Below are 16,292 nucleotides of genomic sequence, written 5' to 3'. Positions count from 1 at the left end.
GCCACAGCTCACCTGCCCACACGGGCATTCGGGCGCGGGCCACGGCTGGTCCTTCCCCTGGAGACCCCGGCGGGCAGTCTCTCGGCCCTGGGCGGCAGAGAAAGCGCAAGATGGGCCGAGTCGGCCTCTCTCCCTCCGCTCTCCCTCCGCGCCCCGCCTCAGGTCCCTCGACGTGACGGGAGCCTCCCCTTCTGCCCGCCCCATCGGGCCAGCCTCTCGTGGCCGCTCCAATAGGACGGAGGCCCACGGCAGGCGGTGACCAGTGAACGGCCGCTGGTGGCGAGCTCCGCTGCACCAGCTTCCGTTGGCGTTTGCCATCGGTGCATGGGTGGTTCAGTGGTAGAATTCTCGCCTGCCACGCGGGAGGCCCGGGTTCGATTCCCGGCCCATGCAGCACACCCTCCCATTTTGGTGCTGCAGCAGCACCAAGGCGTAGCTGCGCTCGCCTCTGCCGCCTCCTTACACTCGGGGCGCGCGAGCGAGTCCGGCACCGGCTGCGCTCCCACGCGCGACGCCCCTCTGCCCTTTCTTCCGTGCCTCTCTCCACTGACTTACGGTTGAGCCTGTGCCCCCGCCCCCCCACCTTGGTAACAACAACCCCTCCAAACACGAGAGCGCGCCAGACACCAGCCCTGGGCAGCCTCCTGCTCCTGTTTCTCTTCATTGCCCTGCCACCGCCTCTGCCCGACGCATTTCACTTCAAGGAACACCGCCAGGCACCACGGGCTTGCAGCCACTCGCCCCACCTCTCCTCTTCACATTTCACCACCTCGACCTCTTTTCCTCTCTCTCTCTCTCCCCCTCGCTGGCTCCCCACATCCAGAAAATGATGCCATGGTTGCCCTTCCAGTAGGAAGGAAGTCGCGACTCCGGGGAGTAACTCATCACTTTCCCCTAGTTGGTCACACAGTCCTTAACGCGACCACACGAGTGTACGCGTGGCATGTGCACCGTCTATATTCATCGTGTTCCGGCTACTCCACACTCTCTCCCCTCATTCTGCCGGCACCACCACCGCCATGTCGCATCTCCCAACCTAACCCCAATCCACCACTTTAGTCGAGGATGCTGCCTTGTTTCTCTCCCTCGGACCTCTTTTCATCTCAGCCCCAGACACATGCCTGAGACGTGAATGTGCGTCCTGAAGACGGCTTATTTATGTCTCGGGTCCAGTTGCATTCCCTACCCTTTTGGGACGTGGGACGTGGCCTCCAGTCGCTCTGTCACGACGTCTCTCCCACCCTGGGCTGCTTGCCACCTCACCCCAGCCCCACTCCATACTCTGACCGCCCAGCCCAAGCAGCAGCCCAGTCTCGCCGGCGGGGGTGCCCTTTGACCACACAGACTTCCTTCCTGCCCAGGCCAACCCGCTGAAAAGGTACTGTTCCCACCAGCCTTCAGGCTCAGCCCTCCCTCCACCACCTTTGTCTCACCCCACCCGCCCTTTCACTCACACACACACACACACACACACACACACAGACACACACTCTCTCTCTCTCTCTGTCTGTCTCTCTCACTCTCTCAATCTCTCACCCTCTCTGTCTTTCTCTGTCTCTGTCTCTGTCTCTCTCTCTCTCTCTCTCTCTCTGTCTCTATCTCTCTGTCTCTCTCTCTCGCACAGTCAACTCTCCCTCTCGCCGTCAATGTCCCTCACTCAGACGACTCCTATCCCCCAGCCCTGGCCTCCTTCAGGCTCTTCAGACACACGCCAGCTCCGCCACCAGCTGGGATCCCTCCGACCGCATAGGCGGCCCGCGAGGTGCCCTGACGCCCCAGGCATCTGCACAACCTCCGTTTCACTGGACAGCCTCACTCCCAGACCTGGCCAGCCAGCCCTGTGCACCCCCTGGACACCCTGGACTCCTTCTTCCAGCTCCCAGCACGCGACATGCTTCTCTCCTTTCCTCGGTGTCAGCCCCTTGCCCCGGGCTGGGGTGGACGCCAGCCACGGGAACGGACACCTTCGTCCGTCACTGTCACCCACTGACATCCACCCACATCACGCTGGCAAGCAAGCCAGCCTCCCGTGGGGATGGCAAACATCTCTATCCCCGACAGGGTCTGGTCTCTGCAGGTGATCCGACTGTGCCAAGATCCCACGAATGACACGGGAGAGGTTTGTGCAGTTGGTTGGACGTCTACTTTGCCCCTACAGAGGAGTTTTGGCAAGAAGTCGACTGACTTCTGCCATTGACTTGGGGGATCAGCCAGACAATAATGATCAATACGGGTTGAATAGAGGGTTGGAGCACTGGGCTCATCTGTGCTAAGGAGGGGATGGGAAAAGCGTTCCACAGCGAATCTTGGCGCTGGGGATGGGTACCATCTCCACATGTTCCTTGACATTTGGGGAGAAGACAGAGAGCGTAGGTCAGGCAATGGGAAGCAAACTTCAGCTGGAAGTCTATCAGGAACCCCAACCCCGCACATGCGCTTTGGTCAGCCTGGCCGTTGGGTTTTCCCCACGAACTCCTGCATCTCCACGCTTCAATGCCCGTGGCCAGGTTGGTCTAACTAATGGGACCTCTCAAGATTCATTTTCACATCCAGAATAGGCGAGAATCTCAAACCCGTCAACAGTGAGCGGGAGCACGTGTACACACACGCACGTGTATGTTGCGGGAAGTCAGGGACCCCGAACGGAGGGACCGGCTGGAGCCGCGGCAGAGGCACGTAAACTGTGAAGACTTCATTTTAATATGGACTTTCTTCGGTTCCCAAATAATGCTTTTATAATTTCTTACGCCTGTCTTTACTTTAATCTCTTAATCCTGTTATCTCCGTAAGCTGAGGATGTACCTCACCTCAGGACCCCTGTGACAATTGTGTTAACTCTACAAATTGATGGTAAAACACGTGTGTTTGAACAATATGAGATCAGCGCACCTTGAGAAAGAATAGAAGAACAGCGACTTTTAGGGAACAGGGGAAGACAACCATAAGGTCTGACTGCCTGCGAGGTCGGGCAAAAAGAGCCATATTTTTCTTCTTGCAGAGAGCCTATGAAGGACGTGCAAGTAGGCAAGATGTCGTTAAGACAACCTAAGTGTCCGTCAGCCGGGAAATGGATTAACAAGAATGTGGCATATGGACACCATGGAATGCCATTTGGCCGTAGAAAAGAACGAAATCCTCTCGTCTGCAGCAACAGAGGCGGAGCTATAGGTCACGATGGAACACCAAATGAGCCGGGCACAGAAAGACAGAGAGGGCAGGTTCTTACCCCAATCCTGGGAGCTCAAAAAGTTCACCTTGTGGAGGTAGAGAGTAGAACGATAGACACCAGAGGCTGGAGAGGGTGTGTGGGTGACTGCGGTGAAGAGAGGTTGGTGAAATGGGTACGAGCATGCGTTTAGATGGAGGGAATACGTTCTAAGAATGTTCTAGGGCAGAGTAGGGCGACTAGGGGTAACAACGACGTATTAGTGCGTGTTTCCGAAGAGCTCCTGGAAGACAGCACCTGAGATGCTCTCAACAGGTAGAGATCAGAGGCTGGAGAGGGTGTGTGGGTGACTGCGGTGAAGCGAGGTTGGTGAATTGGGTACCAGCATGCGTTTAGATGGAGGGAATACGTTCTAAGAATGTTCTAGGGCAGAGTAGGGCGACTAGGGGTAACAACGACGTATTAGTGCGTGTTTCCGAAGAGCTCCTGGAAGACAGCACCTGAGATGCTCCCAACAGGTAGAGACGACAGACACCCACGGGATGGATGCCCTACATCCCCTCAGTGGCTCATCGATCACTACGCAGTCTACACGTGTTACCACACGTCACAGGAATCCCATCGATATCATGTCCGCATGAAGAAGAACATAGTCATGCTGCCAGAGTGACTGTCGCAGCTCGGCCTCCCTGGAGCTATGGCCCGTGGTCTCGGCTCCTCAAGTTCCGCTGCCATTTCTACCGAAGCCGGTGACACCCGTGGAGCCCAATCACGGATCCCGCGCTCAGGGTCTGGCACGCCTCGGAAAAGCCAGTGCGCTTGCTGGCATGAGTGGCTCTGGCGGGTGGCCCAACCATTAGGCGCAGATCCCCCGCAGCCGAGAGAGAAGTGGCCCGTCAGCCACCGGGCTTGGCTTGGCGGAAGCCGCTCTGCTCGAGAGTCCTGGCCCATTCGGTGGCCAGCCGAGAGTGCGAGGGTGGCGGTGGTGGTGGCGGGTCACCTGGCGGCCATGGGAGGAGAAAGCCTGACCTGGCCAGTGGGCTTTGCCGCTGAGAAAGAGTGGGAGCGAGGCGAGCACGTGACAAGGAAGAGCTGTGAAGCTGATGTTGCGAAGGTGGCGCCAGCGAGGCCAAAAGGACGGATGGGTGGAGGCAGGCGGGGAGCGTTGGGGCGCACGTGGAGGCCGCGGGAGGTTGTGGCTGGGGCGCGGGAGAAGCGAGCGAGCGAGCCTGTTGGCCAAAAGGGGAGGTGTGAAGGGGCCTGGCAGCTGGCAGGCAGAGCCAAAGAAGGAAGGCTTCCCTGACCGGGAATCGAACCCGGGCCGCGGCGGTGAGAGCGCCGAATCCTAACCACTAGACCACCAGGGAGTGACGGCTTCGGGGCCCGGCTTGCGCCTCCTGGCCCCGGGCGCCTCCGGCTCCCAGCACTACCTTGGCGCTACCTTGGCGCTACCTTGGCGCCTGTCCCCTGCTTCGGGTTAAAACAAACACCCGCAACCAGCCCCCGCGACGCCGGCGGCAACCGGCCTGCCCTCACGAGCAGCTCTGCCCTGTTCGCAGCACACCCTCCAAACACCGCGCGCCTCCTTCCCGGGCGCACAGGCACGCAGCCACAGGCCAAGCTGCCACACGAGCTCCGCGCCCGGGACCTCCGCAAAAGGTCGGCCCGCTGCGTTGGCCGGGAATCGAACCCGGGTCAACTGCTTGGAAGGCAGCTATGCTCACCACTATACCACCAACGCCGCACGGCGCGGGCAGCCCCGCCACGCCGGCCCGGGGCTCCCACCAGCGCGCCGCCGACGCCCGGGGCAGCCCGGCCCCGACGCCCGGTCCGTCCGCCCGCCCGCCCGCCCGCCCGCCCGCAGCTCCGCGCTGCCACGGCCCCGCCGAAGGCCGCCCGGCGCCCCACCGGTGCAAGGCGAGCGCGGCTGCCCCGTTCCGCCCGCCTGCCTCTGGGGGAGCTCTCGCTCCCTCGCCGCCCGGGGCCGCCAGAGCCCTTCCCCACCAGGTGCCCGGCGGGGACACGGCCGGCGCCGACAGGGTCCTCGCTCCTCCGCCTCCCACCGGGCGCCGGGCCCTGTGCGTCGCAGAAAGCCTCTTCCGACACCCACTTTGGGCCGGCAGCTCGTCGGGCGCCGTGGGGGGCCAGAGGAGGCCGCCCGCCTGCGGCGACCAAGCCGCGGGCGAGAAGAAAAGGCAGGAGGCCAAGGGGGCCCAGGGGGCCCAGGGGGCCCAGGGGGCCAAGGGGCCAGGCAGGCCAGGCCCGAGATGGCGCACTGCCACTAGCTGGAGGGCGGAGGAAGGAGAAGGAGGGCCCACAGGCTGGGTCCGAGGCGGCGGCCCAAAAAGGACGGCTGCCTCCCCGTCGGGGAATCGAACCCCGGTCTCCCGCGTGACAGGCGGGGATACTCACCACTATACTAACGAGGACGACGGCGACCGTCGCCGGGACGCCAGACCCCACTGCGACCGCGGACGCCTAGCCCTGCCTTGATCCCCTCCCCCGACCGCAGGGGCCCGGTGCGTGCTCGCCCTCCACCCGCCACCCGCCACCCGCCACCCGCCACCCGTCACCCGCCACCCGCCACCCGCCACCCATCACCCGCCACCCGCCCCCCGCCACCATTGGCGCGACCTACCCCGACACCCAACAAAGCACCCTGCGATCCCGCTGGGACCCGGAGCCGGACCCGGACCCCGACAGGTACCGGAGCGGCGTGGAACCTCCCCGTGCGCCCTGCCTGCTGTCTCCAACGCGGGGATCGCGCCGGGGCAGGAAGAGGCGCGGGCGAAACAGTCAGGCCGCTGCTCCTAGGACGCGGTGGGCGCAGCGCCCTGCGGGGTTCGGCGAGCCCAGGCGCGGGGGCTGGGGCGTGCGGCGGCGGCGGCCGGCCCGACGCGGACCGTTTGGGTCCGGGGTGGGGACGCGGGGGCGTCCACGTCAACGCCGGCCGGCTCCGTTCACCTGGCGCCCGCTCCGCCCGCGCGGTCCGTCGGTTGCGCACCGAACCCAGACAGGCGCCGGCCAACGGCGCAGGCGTTCGCGCCGGGTCCCAGCCATGCGAGCGGCGACGCGCCCCGGCGCGCCGTCAGGATGGCCGAGCGGTCTAAGGCGCTGCGTTCAGGTCGCAGTCTCCCCTGGAGGCGTGGGTTCGAATCCCACTCCTGACAAGCCGACCTTTTGGCCCGCCCGCCGGAGGGCAACGCCCATGGCAACCCTGGAGCACCTTTGGCCGGTTCCTGCCTTGAGCCCTTGCCCGCTCTCCAAACTCCAGCCCCCTTGAAGCAAGCCTCCAAAACGCCGCCGCTTCTCAGGCACGTCCGTTCTTCCTGCCCACCCGCCGCCTGTCGCAGAAACAGCCCAGGACCATGCGCCAGCGCCCGCGACCCTCTACCAATTGCCCTTCGGACGGACGCCCTCCCCGCCACCTCGCACGCCCTCTTCCCTGGCCCCACACACAGCGAGCGACCGCGACCACCTTCCACGCTCTTCCCTGCCTATCTCCTCCGCCCGCCCAAACAGACACAGCCCAGATTCTTGCCCTATTCCTCCTTTTCCCTCCTTCCTCCCACCGGCCTCCGCCCACCGCCCACCGCCCACCGCCCACCGCCCACCGCCTCGAATCGCCGCTGCGCTGCCCAGAGGCGTCCTGGCCTGCACAGCCCGCCCGGTTTCACCCTCCAACTTCTGACCGCTGAACGGCAGCGAGCGACTCGCTCGTGGAGCCGCACACACTTCTCCCACCAGAGGCACGCCATCCAACATCCTGTCCTTTCCTCCGACCCCTCGGACCCCGGCCGCGCATTCCATTCTCCAGACGCCCTAGCCACGTCGCCGATCCCACCTCGCTACTTGTGCTCCCTTCCCGCTAACACCTGCCTGCCGGCCCACCTGCAGCCCGGACGCCTGCCGGCCACAGGCAGCGGGAACCCTGCACACAGCCTGGCAGGCGAGTCCAAACCCGGAAAGACAGCCAACGAGGAATCACGAGCGGAAGCCCTAGATCCCCGTCACGCGCCCACAAACGCCAGGCCCCGCCGGGACCAGCTCCGCGCCACACCGCATCCCCACGGGGGAAGCCGCGGCCTGGGCCGTCCCAGCCACACCCAGCGCGCCTTCTCCAGGGTCAGCCAGCTGCGGCTCTGCCGAAGCGCTCCTCCGCTCCTTTCTCGCGCTCCAGCCTCCCTACCAGCCCAAGTGCGAGCCGGTGGGGTGGGTCACAGCGCAGGAGCGAGGCGCCCACGGACTTGGTCTGCGTTTCTGAGCCCGCACGCCACGGCTGCGAGACCCGTTCCCCATCGCCGCCCCCGCTCGCTGACACACCCACCTCCCCACCCACCCGCAGGTGACACAAGTGAGAAGGCCGGCCCGGCGGTGAAGAAAAGAAAGAAAAAAAAAGGACCCTCGAAAGAAAGAAAGAAACAAACAAACAAAGAAACAAACAAAAACAAAAACAAGAACTTTGGGTCTGTGCCGGGGATCCGCGCTCAGCAAGGCCCGCCACAGCTCACCTGCCCACACGGGCATTCGGGCGCGGGCCACGGCTGGTCCTTCCCCTGGAGACCCCGGCGGGCAGTCTCTCGGCCCTGGGCGGCAGAGAAAGCGCAAGATGGGCCGAGTCGGCCTCTCTCCCTCCGCTCTCCCTCCGCGCCCCGCCTCAGGTCCCTCGACGTGACGGGAGCCTCCCCTTCTGCCCGCCCCATCGGGCCAGCCTCTCGTGGCCGCTCCAATAGGACGGAGGCCCACGGCAGGCGGTGACCAGTGAACGGCCGCTGGTGGCGAGCTCCGCTGCACCAGCTTCCGTTGGCGTTTGCCATCGGTGCATGGGTGGTTCAGTGGTAGAATTCTCGCCTGCCACGCGGGAGGCCCGGGTTCGATTCCCGGCCCATGCAGCACACCCTCCCATTTTGGTGCTGCAGCAGCACCAAGGCGTAGCTGCGCTCGCCTCTGCCGCCTCCTTACACTCGGGGCGCGCGAGCGAGTCCGGCACCGGCTGCGCTCCCACGCGCGACGCCCCTCTGCCCTTTCTTCCGTGCCTCTCTCCACTGACTTACGGTTGAGCCTGTGCCCCCGCCCCCCCACCTTGGTAACAACAACCCCTCCAAACACGAGAGCGCGCCAGACACCAGCCCTGGGCAGCCTCCTGCTCCTGTTTCTCTTCATTGCCCTGCCACCGCCTCTGCCCGACGCATTTCACTTCAAGGAACACCGCCAGGCACCACGGGCTTGCAGCCACTCGCCCCACCTCTCCTCTTCACATTTCACCACCTCGACCTCTTTTCCTCTCTCTCTCTCTCCCCCTCGCTGGCTCCCCACATCCAGAAAATGATGCCATGGTTGCCCTTCCAGTAGGAAGGAAGTCGCGACTCCGGGGAGTAACTCATCACTTTCCCCTAGTTGGTCACACAGTCCTTAACGCGACCACACGAGTGTACGCGTGGCATGTGCACCGTCTATATTCATCGTGTTCCGGCTACTCCACACTCTCTCCCCTCATTCTGCCGGCACCACCACCGCCATGTCGCATCTCCCAACCTAACCCCAATCCACCACTTTAGTCGAGGATGCTGCCTTGTTTCTCTCCCTCGGACCTCTTTTCATCTCAGCCCCAGACACATGCCTGAGACGTGAATGTGCGTCCTGAAGACGGCTTATTTATGTCTCGGGTCCAGTTGCATTCCCTACCCTTTTGGGACGTGGGACGTGGCCTCCAGTCGCTCTGTCACGACGTCTCTCCCACCCTGGGCTGCTTGCCACCTCACCCCAGCCCCACTCCATACTCTGACCGCCCAGCCCAAGCAGCAGCCCAGTCTCGCCGGCGGGGGTGCCCTTTGACCACACAGACTTCCTTCCTGCCCAGGCCAACCCGCTGAAAAGGTACTGTTCCCACCAGCCTTCAGGCTCAGCCCTCCCTCCACCACCTTTGTCTCACCCCACCCGCCCTTTCACTCACACACACACACACACACACACACACACAGACACACACTCTCTCTCTCTCTCTGTCTGTCTCTCTCTCTCACTCTCTCAATCTCTCACCCTCTCTGTCTTTCTCTGTCTCTGTCTCTGTCTCTCTCTCTCTCTCTCTCTCTCTGTCTCTATCTCTCTGTCTCTCTCTCTCGCACAGTCAACTCTCCCTCTCGCCGTCAATGTCCCTCACTCAGACGACTCCTATCCCCCAGCCCTGGCCTCCTTCAGGCTCTTCAGACACACGCCAGCTCCGCCACCAGCTGGGATCCCTCCGACCGCATAGGCGGCCCGCGAGGTGCCCTGACGCCCCAGGCATCTGCACAACCTCCGTTTCACTGGACAGCCTCACTCCCAGACCTGGCCAGCCAGCCCTGTGCACCCCCTGGACACCCTGGACTCCTTCTTCCAGCTCCCAGCACGCGACATGCTTCTCTCCTTTCCTCGGTGTCAGCCCCTTGCCCCGGGCTGGGGTGGACGCCAGCCACGGGAACGGACACCTTCGTCCATCACTGTCACCCACTGACATCCACCCACATCACGCTGGCAAGCAAGCCAGCCTCCCGTGGGGATGGCAAACATCTCTATCCCCGACAGGGTCTGGTCTCTGCAGGTGATCCGACTGTGCCAAGATCCCACGAATGACACGGGAGAGGTTTGTGCAGTTGGTTGGACGTCTACTTTGCCCCTACAGAGGAGTTTTGGCAAGAAGTCGACTGACTTCTGCCATTGACTTGGGGGATCAGCCAGACAATAATGATCAATACGGGTTGAATAGAGGGTTGGAGCACTGGGCTCATCTGTGCTAAGGAGGGGATGGGAAAAGCGTTCCACAGCGAATCTTGGCGCTGGGGATGGGTACCATCTCCACATGTTCCTTGACATTTGGGGAGAAGACAGAGAGCGTAGGTCAGGCAATGGGAAGCAAACTTCAGCTGGAAGTCTATCAGGAACCCCAACCCCGCACATGCGCTTTGGTCAGCCTGGCCGTTGGGTTTTCCCCACGAACTCCTGCATCTCCACGCTTCAATGCCCGTGGCCAGGTTGGTCTAACTAATGGGACCTCTCAAGATTCATTTTCACATCCAGAATAGGCGAGAATCTCAAACCCGTCAACAGTGAGCGGGAGCACGTGTACACACACGCACGTGTATGTTGCGGGAAGTCAGGGACCCCGAACGGAGGGACCGGCTGGAGCCGCGGCAGAGGCACGTAAACTGTGAAGACTTCATTTTAATATGGACTTTCTTCGGTTCCCAAATAATGCTTTTATAATTTCTTACGCCTGTCTTTACTTTAATCTCTTAATCCTGTTATCTCCGTAAGCTGAGGATGTACCTCACCTCAGGACCCCTGTGACAATTGTGTTAACTCTACAAATTGATGGTAAAACACGTGTGTTTGAACAATATGAGATCAGCGCACCTTGAGAAAGAATAGAAGAACAGCGACTTTTAGGGAACAGGGGAAGACAACCATAAGGTCTGACTGCCTGCGAGGTCGGGCAAAAAGAGCCATATTTTTCTTCTTGCAGAGAGCCTATGAAGGACGTGCAAGTAGGCAAGATGTCGTTAAGACAACCTAAGTGTCCGTCAGCCGGGAAATGGATTAACAAGAATGTGGCATATGGACACCATGGAATGCCATTTGGCCGTAGAAAAGAACGAAATCCTCTCGTCTGCAGCAACAGAGGCGGAGCTATAGGTCACGATGGAACACCAAATGAGCCGGGCACAGAAAGACAGAGAGGGCAGGTTCTTACCCCAATCCTGGGAGCTCAAAAAGTTCACCTTGTGGAGGTAGAGAGTAGAACGATAGACACCAGAGGCTGGAGAGGGTGTGTGGGTGACTGCGGTGAAGAGAGGTTGGTGAAATGGGTACGAGCATGCGTTTAGATGGAGGGAATACGTTCTAAGAATGTTCTAGGGCAGAGTAGGGCGACTAGGGGTAACAACGACGTATTAGTGCGTGTTTCCGAAGAGCTCCTGGAAGACAGCACCTGAGATGCTCTCAACAGGTAGAGATCAGAGGCTGGAGAGGGTGTGTGGGTGACTGCGGTGAAGCGAGGTTGGTGAATTGGGTACCAGCATGCGTTTAGATGGAGGGAATACGTTCTAAGAATGTTCTAGGGCAGAGTAGGGCGACTAGGGGTAACAACGACGTATTAGTGCGTGTTTCCGAAGAGCTCCTGGAAGACAGCACCTGAGATGCTCCCAACAGGTAGAGACGACAGACACCCACGGGATGGATGCCCTACATCCCCTCAGTGGCTCATCGATCACTACGCAGTCTACACGTGTTACCACACGTCACAGGAATCCCATCGATATCATGTCCGCATGAAGAAGAACATAGTCATGCTGCCAGAGTGACTGTCGCAGCTCGGCCTCCCTGGAGCTATGGCCCGTGGTCTCGGCTCCTCAAGTTCCGCTGCCATTTCTACCGAAGCCGGTGACACCCGTGGAGCCCAATCACGGATCCCGCGCTCAGGGTCTGGCACGCCTCGGAAAAGCCAGTGCGCTTGCTGGCATGAGTGGCTCTGGCGGGTGGCCCAACCATTAGGCGCAGATCCCCCGCAGCCGAGAGAGAAGTGGCCCGTCAGCCACCGGGCTTGGCTTGGCGGAAGCCGCTCTGCTCGAGAGTCCTGGCCCATTCGGTGGCCAGCCGAGAGTGCGAGGGTGGCGGTGGTGGTGGCGGGTCACCTGGCGGCCATGGGAGGAGAAAGCCTGACCTGGCCAGTGGGCTTTGCCGCTGAGAAAGAGTGGGAGCGAGGCGAGCACGTGACAAGGAAGAGCTGTGAAGCTGATGTTGCGAAGGTGGCGCCAGCGAGGCCAAAAGGACGGATGGGTGGAGGCAGGCGGGGAGCGTTGGGGCGCACGTGGAGGCCGCGGGAGGTTGTGGCTGGGGCGCGGGAGAAGCGAGCGAGCGAGCCTGTTGGCCAAAAGGGGAGGTGTGAAGGGGCCTGGCAGCTGGCAGGCAGAGCCAAAGAAGGAAGGCTTCCCTGACCGGGAATCGAACCCGGGCCGCGGCGGTGAGAGCGCCGAATCCTAACCACTAGACCACCAGGGAGTGACGGCTTCGGGGCCCGGCTTGCGCCTCCTGGCCCCGGGCGCCTCCGGCTCCCAGCACTACCTTGGCGCTACCTTGGCGCTACCTTGGCGCCTGTCCCCTGCTTCGGGTTAAAACAAACACCCGCAACCAGCCCCCGCGACGCCGGCGGCAACCGGCCTGCCCTCACGAGCAGCTCTGCCCTGTTCGCAGCACACCCTCCAAACACCGCGCGCCTCCTTCCCGGGCGCACAGGCACGCAGCCACAGGCCAAGCTGCCACACGAGCTCCGCGCCCGGGACCTCCGCAAAAGGTCGGCCCGCTGCGTTGGCCGGGAATCGAACCCGGGTCAACTGCTTGGAAGGCAGCTATGCTCACCACTATACCACCAACGCCGCACGGCGCGGGCAGCCCCGCCACGCCGGCCCGGGGCTCCCACCAGCGCGCCGCCGACGCCCGGGGCAGCCCGGCCCCGACGCCCGGTCCGTCCGCCCGCCCGCCCGCCCGCCCGCCCGCAGCTCCGCGCTGCCACGGCCCCGCCGAAGGCCGCCCGGCGCCCCACCGGTGCAAGGCGAGCGCGGCTGCCCCGTTCCGCCCGCCTGCCTCTGGGGGAGCTCTCGCTCCCTCGCCGCCCGGGGCCGCCAGAGCCCTTCCCCACCAGGTGCCCGGCGGGGACACGGCCGGCGCCGACAGGGTCCTCGCTCCTCCGCCTCCCACCGGGCGCCGGGCCCTGTGCGTCGCAGAAAGCCTCTTCCGACACCCACTTTGGGCCGGCAGCTCGTCGGGCGCCGTGGGGGGCCAGAGGAGGCCGCCCGCCTGCGGCGACCAAGCCGCGGGCGAGAAGAAAAGGCAGGAGGCCAAGGGGGCCCAGGGGGCCCAGGGGGCCCAGGGGGCCAAGGGGCCAGGCAGGCCAGGCCCGAGATGGCGCACTGCCACTAGCTGGAGGGCGGAGGAAGGAGGAGGGCCCACAGGCTGGGTCCGAGGCGGCGGCCCAAAAAGGACGGCTGCCTCCCCGTCGGGGAATCGAACCCCGGTCTCCCGCGTGACAGGCGGGGATACTCACCACTATACTAACGAGGACGACGGCGACCGTCGCCGGGACGCCAGACCCCACTGCGACCGCGGACGCCTAGCCCTGCCTTGATCCCCTCCCCCGACCGCAGGGGCCCGGTGCGTGCTCGCCCTCCACCCGCCACCCGCCACCCGCCACCCGCCACCCGTCACCCGCCACCCGCCACCCGCCACCCATCACCCGCCACCCGCCCCCCGCCACCATTGGCGCGACCTACCCCGACACCCAACAAAGCACCCTGCGATCCCGCTGGGACCCGGAGCCGGACCCGGACCCCGACAGGTACCGGAGCGGCGTGGAACCTCCCCGTGCGCCCTGCCTGCTGTCTCCAACGCGGGGATCGCGCCGGGGCAGGAAGAGGCGCGGGCGAAACAGTCAGGCCGCTGCTCCTAGGACGCGGTGGGCGCAGCGCCCTGCGGGGTTCGGCGAGCCCAGGCGCGGGGGCTGGGGCGTGCGGCGGCGGCGGCCGGCCCGACGCGGACCGTTTGGGTCCGGGGTGGGGACGCGGGGGCGTCCACGTCAACGCCGGCCGGCTCCGTTCACCTGGCGCCCGCTCCGCCCGCGCGGTCCGTCGGTTGCGCACCGAACCCAGACAGGCGCCGGCCAACGGCGCAGGCGTTCGCGCCGGGTCCCAGCCATGCGAGCGGCGACGCGCCCCGGCGCGCCGTCAGGATGGCCGAGCGGTCTAAGGCGCTGCGTTCAGGTCGCAGTCTCCCCTGGAGGCGTGGGTTCGAATCCCACTCCTGACAAGCCGACCTTTTGGCCCGCCCGCCGGAGGGCAACGCCCATGGCAACCCTGGAGCACCTTTGGCCGGTTCCTGCCTTGAGCCCTTGCCCGCTCTCCAAACTCCAGCCCCCTTGAAGCAAGCCTCCAAAACGCCGCCGCTTCTCAGGCACGTCCGTTCTTCCTGCCCACCCGCCGCCTGTCGCAGAAACAGCCCAGGACCATGCGCCAGCGCCCGCGACCCTCTACCAATTGCCCTTCGGACGGACGCCCTCCCCGCCACCTCGCACGCCCTCTTCCCTGGCCCCACACACAGCGAGCGACCGCGACCACCTTCCACGCTCTTCCCTGCCTATCTCCTCCGCCCGCCCAAACAGACACAGCCCAGATTCTTGCCCTATTCCTCCTTTTCCCTCCTTCCTCCCACCGGCCTCCGCCCACCGCCCACCGCCCACCGCCCACCGCCCACCGCCTCGAATCGCCGCTGCGCTGCCCAGAGGCGTCCTGGCCTGCACAGCCCGCCCGGTTTCACCCTCCAACTTCTGACCGCTGAACGGCAGCGAGCGACTCGCTCGTGGAGCCGCACACACTTCTCCCACCAGAGGCACGCCATCCAACATCCTGTCCTTTCCTCCGACCCCTCGGACCCCGGCCGCGCATTCCATTCTCCAGACGCCCTAGCCACGTCGCCGATCCCACCTCGCTACTTGTGCTCCCTTCCCGCTAACACCTGCCTGCCGGCCCACCTGCAGCCCGGACGCCTGCCGGCCACAGGCAGCGGGAACCCTGCACACAGCCTGGCAGGCGAGTCCAAACCCGGAAAGACAGCCAACGAGGAATCACGAGCGGAAGCCCTAGATCCCCGTCACGCGCCCACAAACGCCAGGCCCCGCCGGGACCAGCTCCGCGCCACACCGCATCCCCACGGGGGAAGCCGCGGCCTGGGCCGTCCCAGCCACACCCAGCGCGCCTTCTCCAGGGTCAGCCAGCTGCGGCTCTGCCGAAGCGCTCCTCCGCTCCTTTCTCGCGCTCCAGCCTCCCTACCAGCCCAAGTGCGAGCCGGTGGGGTGGGTCACAGCGCAGGAGCGAGGCGCCCACGGACTTGGTCTGCGTTTCTGAGCCCGCAGGCCACGGCTGCGAGACCCGTTCCCCATCGCCGCCCCCGCTCGCTGACACACCCACCTCCCCACCCACCCGCAGGTGACACAAGTGAGAAGGCCGGCCCGGCGGTGAAGAAAAGAAAGAAAAAAAAAGGACCCTCGAAAGAAAGAAAGAAACAAACAAACAAAGAAACAAACAAAAACAAAAACAAGAACTTTGGGTCTGTGCCGGGGATCCGCGCTCAGCAAGGCCCGCCACAGCTCACCTGCCCACACGGGCATTCGGGCGCGGGCCACGGCTGGTCCTTCCCCTGGAGACCCCGGCGGGCAGTCTCTCGGCCCTGGGCGGCAGAGAAAGCGCAAGATGGGCCGAGTCGGCCTCTCTCCCTCCGCTCTCCCTCCGCGCCCCGCCTCAGGTCCCTCGACGTGACGGGAGCCTCCCCTTCTGCCCGCCCCATCGGGCCAGCCTCTCGTGGCCGCTCCAATAGGACGGAGGCCCACGGCAGGCGGTGACCAGTGAACGGCCGCTGGTGGCGAGCTCCGCTGCACCAGCTTCCGTTGGCGTTTGCCATCGGTGCATGGGTGGTTCAGTGGTAGAATTCTCGCCTGCCACGCGGGAGGCCCGGGTTCGATTCCCGGCCCATGCAGCACACCCTCCCATTTTGGTGCTGCAGCAGCACCAAGGCGTAGCTGCGCTCGCCTCTGCCGCCTCCTTACACTCGGGGCGCGCGAGCGAGTCCGGCACCGGCTGCGCTCCCACGCGCGACGCCCCTCTGCCCTTTCTTCCGTGCCTCTCTCCACTGACTTACGGTTGAGCCTGTGCCCCCACCCCCCCACCTTGGTAACAACAACCCCTCCAAACACGAGAGCGCGCCAGACACCAGCCCTGGGCAGCCTCCTGCTCCTGTTTCTCTTCATTGCCCTGCCACCGCCTCTGCCCGACGCATTTCACTTCAAGGAACACCGCCAGGCACCACGGGCTTGCAGCCACTCGCCCCACCTCTCCTCTTCACATTTCACCACCTCGACCTCTTTTCCTCTCTCTCTCTCTCCCCCTCGCTGGCTCCCCACATCCAGAAAATGATGCCATGGTTGCCCTTCCAGTAGGAAGGAAGTCGCGACTCCGGGGAGTAACTCATCACTTTCCCCTAGTTGGTCACACAGTCCTTAACGCGACCACACGAGTGTACGCGTGGCATGTGCACCGTCTATATT

At 63.9% G+C, this 16,292-nt stretch overlaps 11 non-coding genes across 11 annotated transcripts; 5 read left to right on the top strand and 6 right to left on the bottom strand.

Annotated features, from left to right (window-relative positions):
- The first annotated feature begins 322 nt into the window (after positions 1 to 322).
- Positions 323 to 393, top strand: TRNAG-GCC (transfer RNA glycine (anticodon GCC)). The gene has a single exon. It is a non-coding gene; the product is annotated as a tRNA-Gly (tRNA).
- Positions 394 to 4,461: 4,068 nt separating this feature from the next.
- On the bottom strand, positions 4,462 to 4,533 carry TRNAE-CUC (transfer RNA glutamic acid (anticodon CUC)). Its single transcript has one exon. It is a non-coding gene; the product is annotated as a tRNA-Glu (tRNA).
- A 302-nt stretch (positions 4,534 to 4,835) lies between these two features.
- TRNAG-UCC (transfer RNA glycine (anticodon UCC)) lies at positions 4,836 to 4,907 on the bottom strand. Its single transcript has one exon. It is a non-coding gene; the product is annotated as a tRNA-Gly (tRNA).
- A 616-nt stretch (positions 4,908 to 5,523) lies between these two features.
- TRNAD-GUC (transfer RNA aspartic acid (anticodon GUC)) lies at positions 5,524 to 5,595 on the bottom strand. The gene has a single exon. It is a non-coding gene; the product is annotated as a tRNA-Asp (tRNA).
- Positions 5,596 to 6,253: 658 nt separating this feature from the next.
- Positions 6,254 to 6,336, top strand: TRNAL-CAG (transfer RNA leucine (anticodon CAG)). The gene has a single exon. It is a non-coding gene; the product is annotated as a tRNA-Leu (tRNA).
- A 1,651-nt stretch (positions 6,337 to 7,987) lies between these two features.
- Positions 7,988 to 8,058, top strand: TRNAG-GCC (transfer RNA glycine (anticodon GCC)). The gene has a single exon. It is a non-coding gene; the product is annotated as a tRNA-Gly (tRNA).
- Positions 8,059 to 12,130: 4,072 nt separating this feature from the next.
- On the bottom strand, positions 12,131 to 12,202 carry TRNAE-CUC (transfer RNA glutamic acid (anticodon CUC)). Its single transcript has one exon. It is a non-coding gene; the product is annotated as a tRNA-Glu (tRNA).
- Positions 12,203 to 12,504: 302 nt separating this feature from the next.
- TRNAG-UCC (transfer RNA glycine (anticodon UCC)) lies at positions 12,505 to 12,576 on the bottom strand. Its single transcript has one exon. It is a non-coding gene; the product is annotated as a tRNA-Gly (tRNA).
- A 613-nt stretch (positions 12,577 to 13,189) lies between these two features.
- Positions 13,190 to 13,261, bottom strand: TRNAD-GUC (transfer RNA aspartic acid (anticodon GUC)). Its single transcript has one exon. It is a non-coding gene; the product is annotated as a tRNA-Asp (tRNA).
- A 658-nt stretch (positions 13,262 to 13,919) lies between these two features.
- TRNAL-CAG (transfer RNA leucine (anticodon CAG)) lies at positions 13,920 to 14,002 on the top strand. Its single transcript has one exon. It is a non-coding gene; the product is annotated as a tRNA-Leu (tRNA).
- A 1,651-nt stretch (positions 14,003 to 15,653) lies between these two features.
- On the top strand, positions 15,654 to 15,724 carry TRNAG-GCC (transfer RNA glycine (anticodon GCC)). The gene has a single exon. It is a non-coding gene; the product is annotated as a tRNA-Gly (tRNA).
- Positions 15,725 to 16,292: the final 568 nt, after the last annotated feature.

The sequence above is a fragment of the Pongo pygmaeus genome, chromosome 1 (assembly GCF_028885625.2).
Source record: "Pongo pygmaeus isolate AG05252 chromosome 1, NHGRI_mPonPyg2-v2.0_pri, whole genome shotgun sequence".
Classification (NCBI taxonomy): domain Eukaryota; kingdom Metazoa; phylum Chordata; class Mammalia; order Primates; family Hominidae; genus Pongo; species Pongo pygmaeus.
This window is presented reverse-complemented; position numbering and strand designations above follow the sequence as displayed.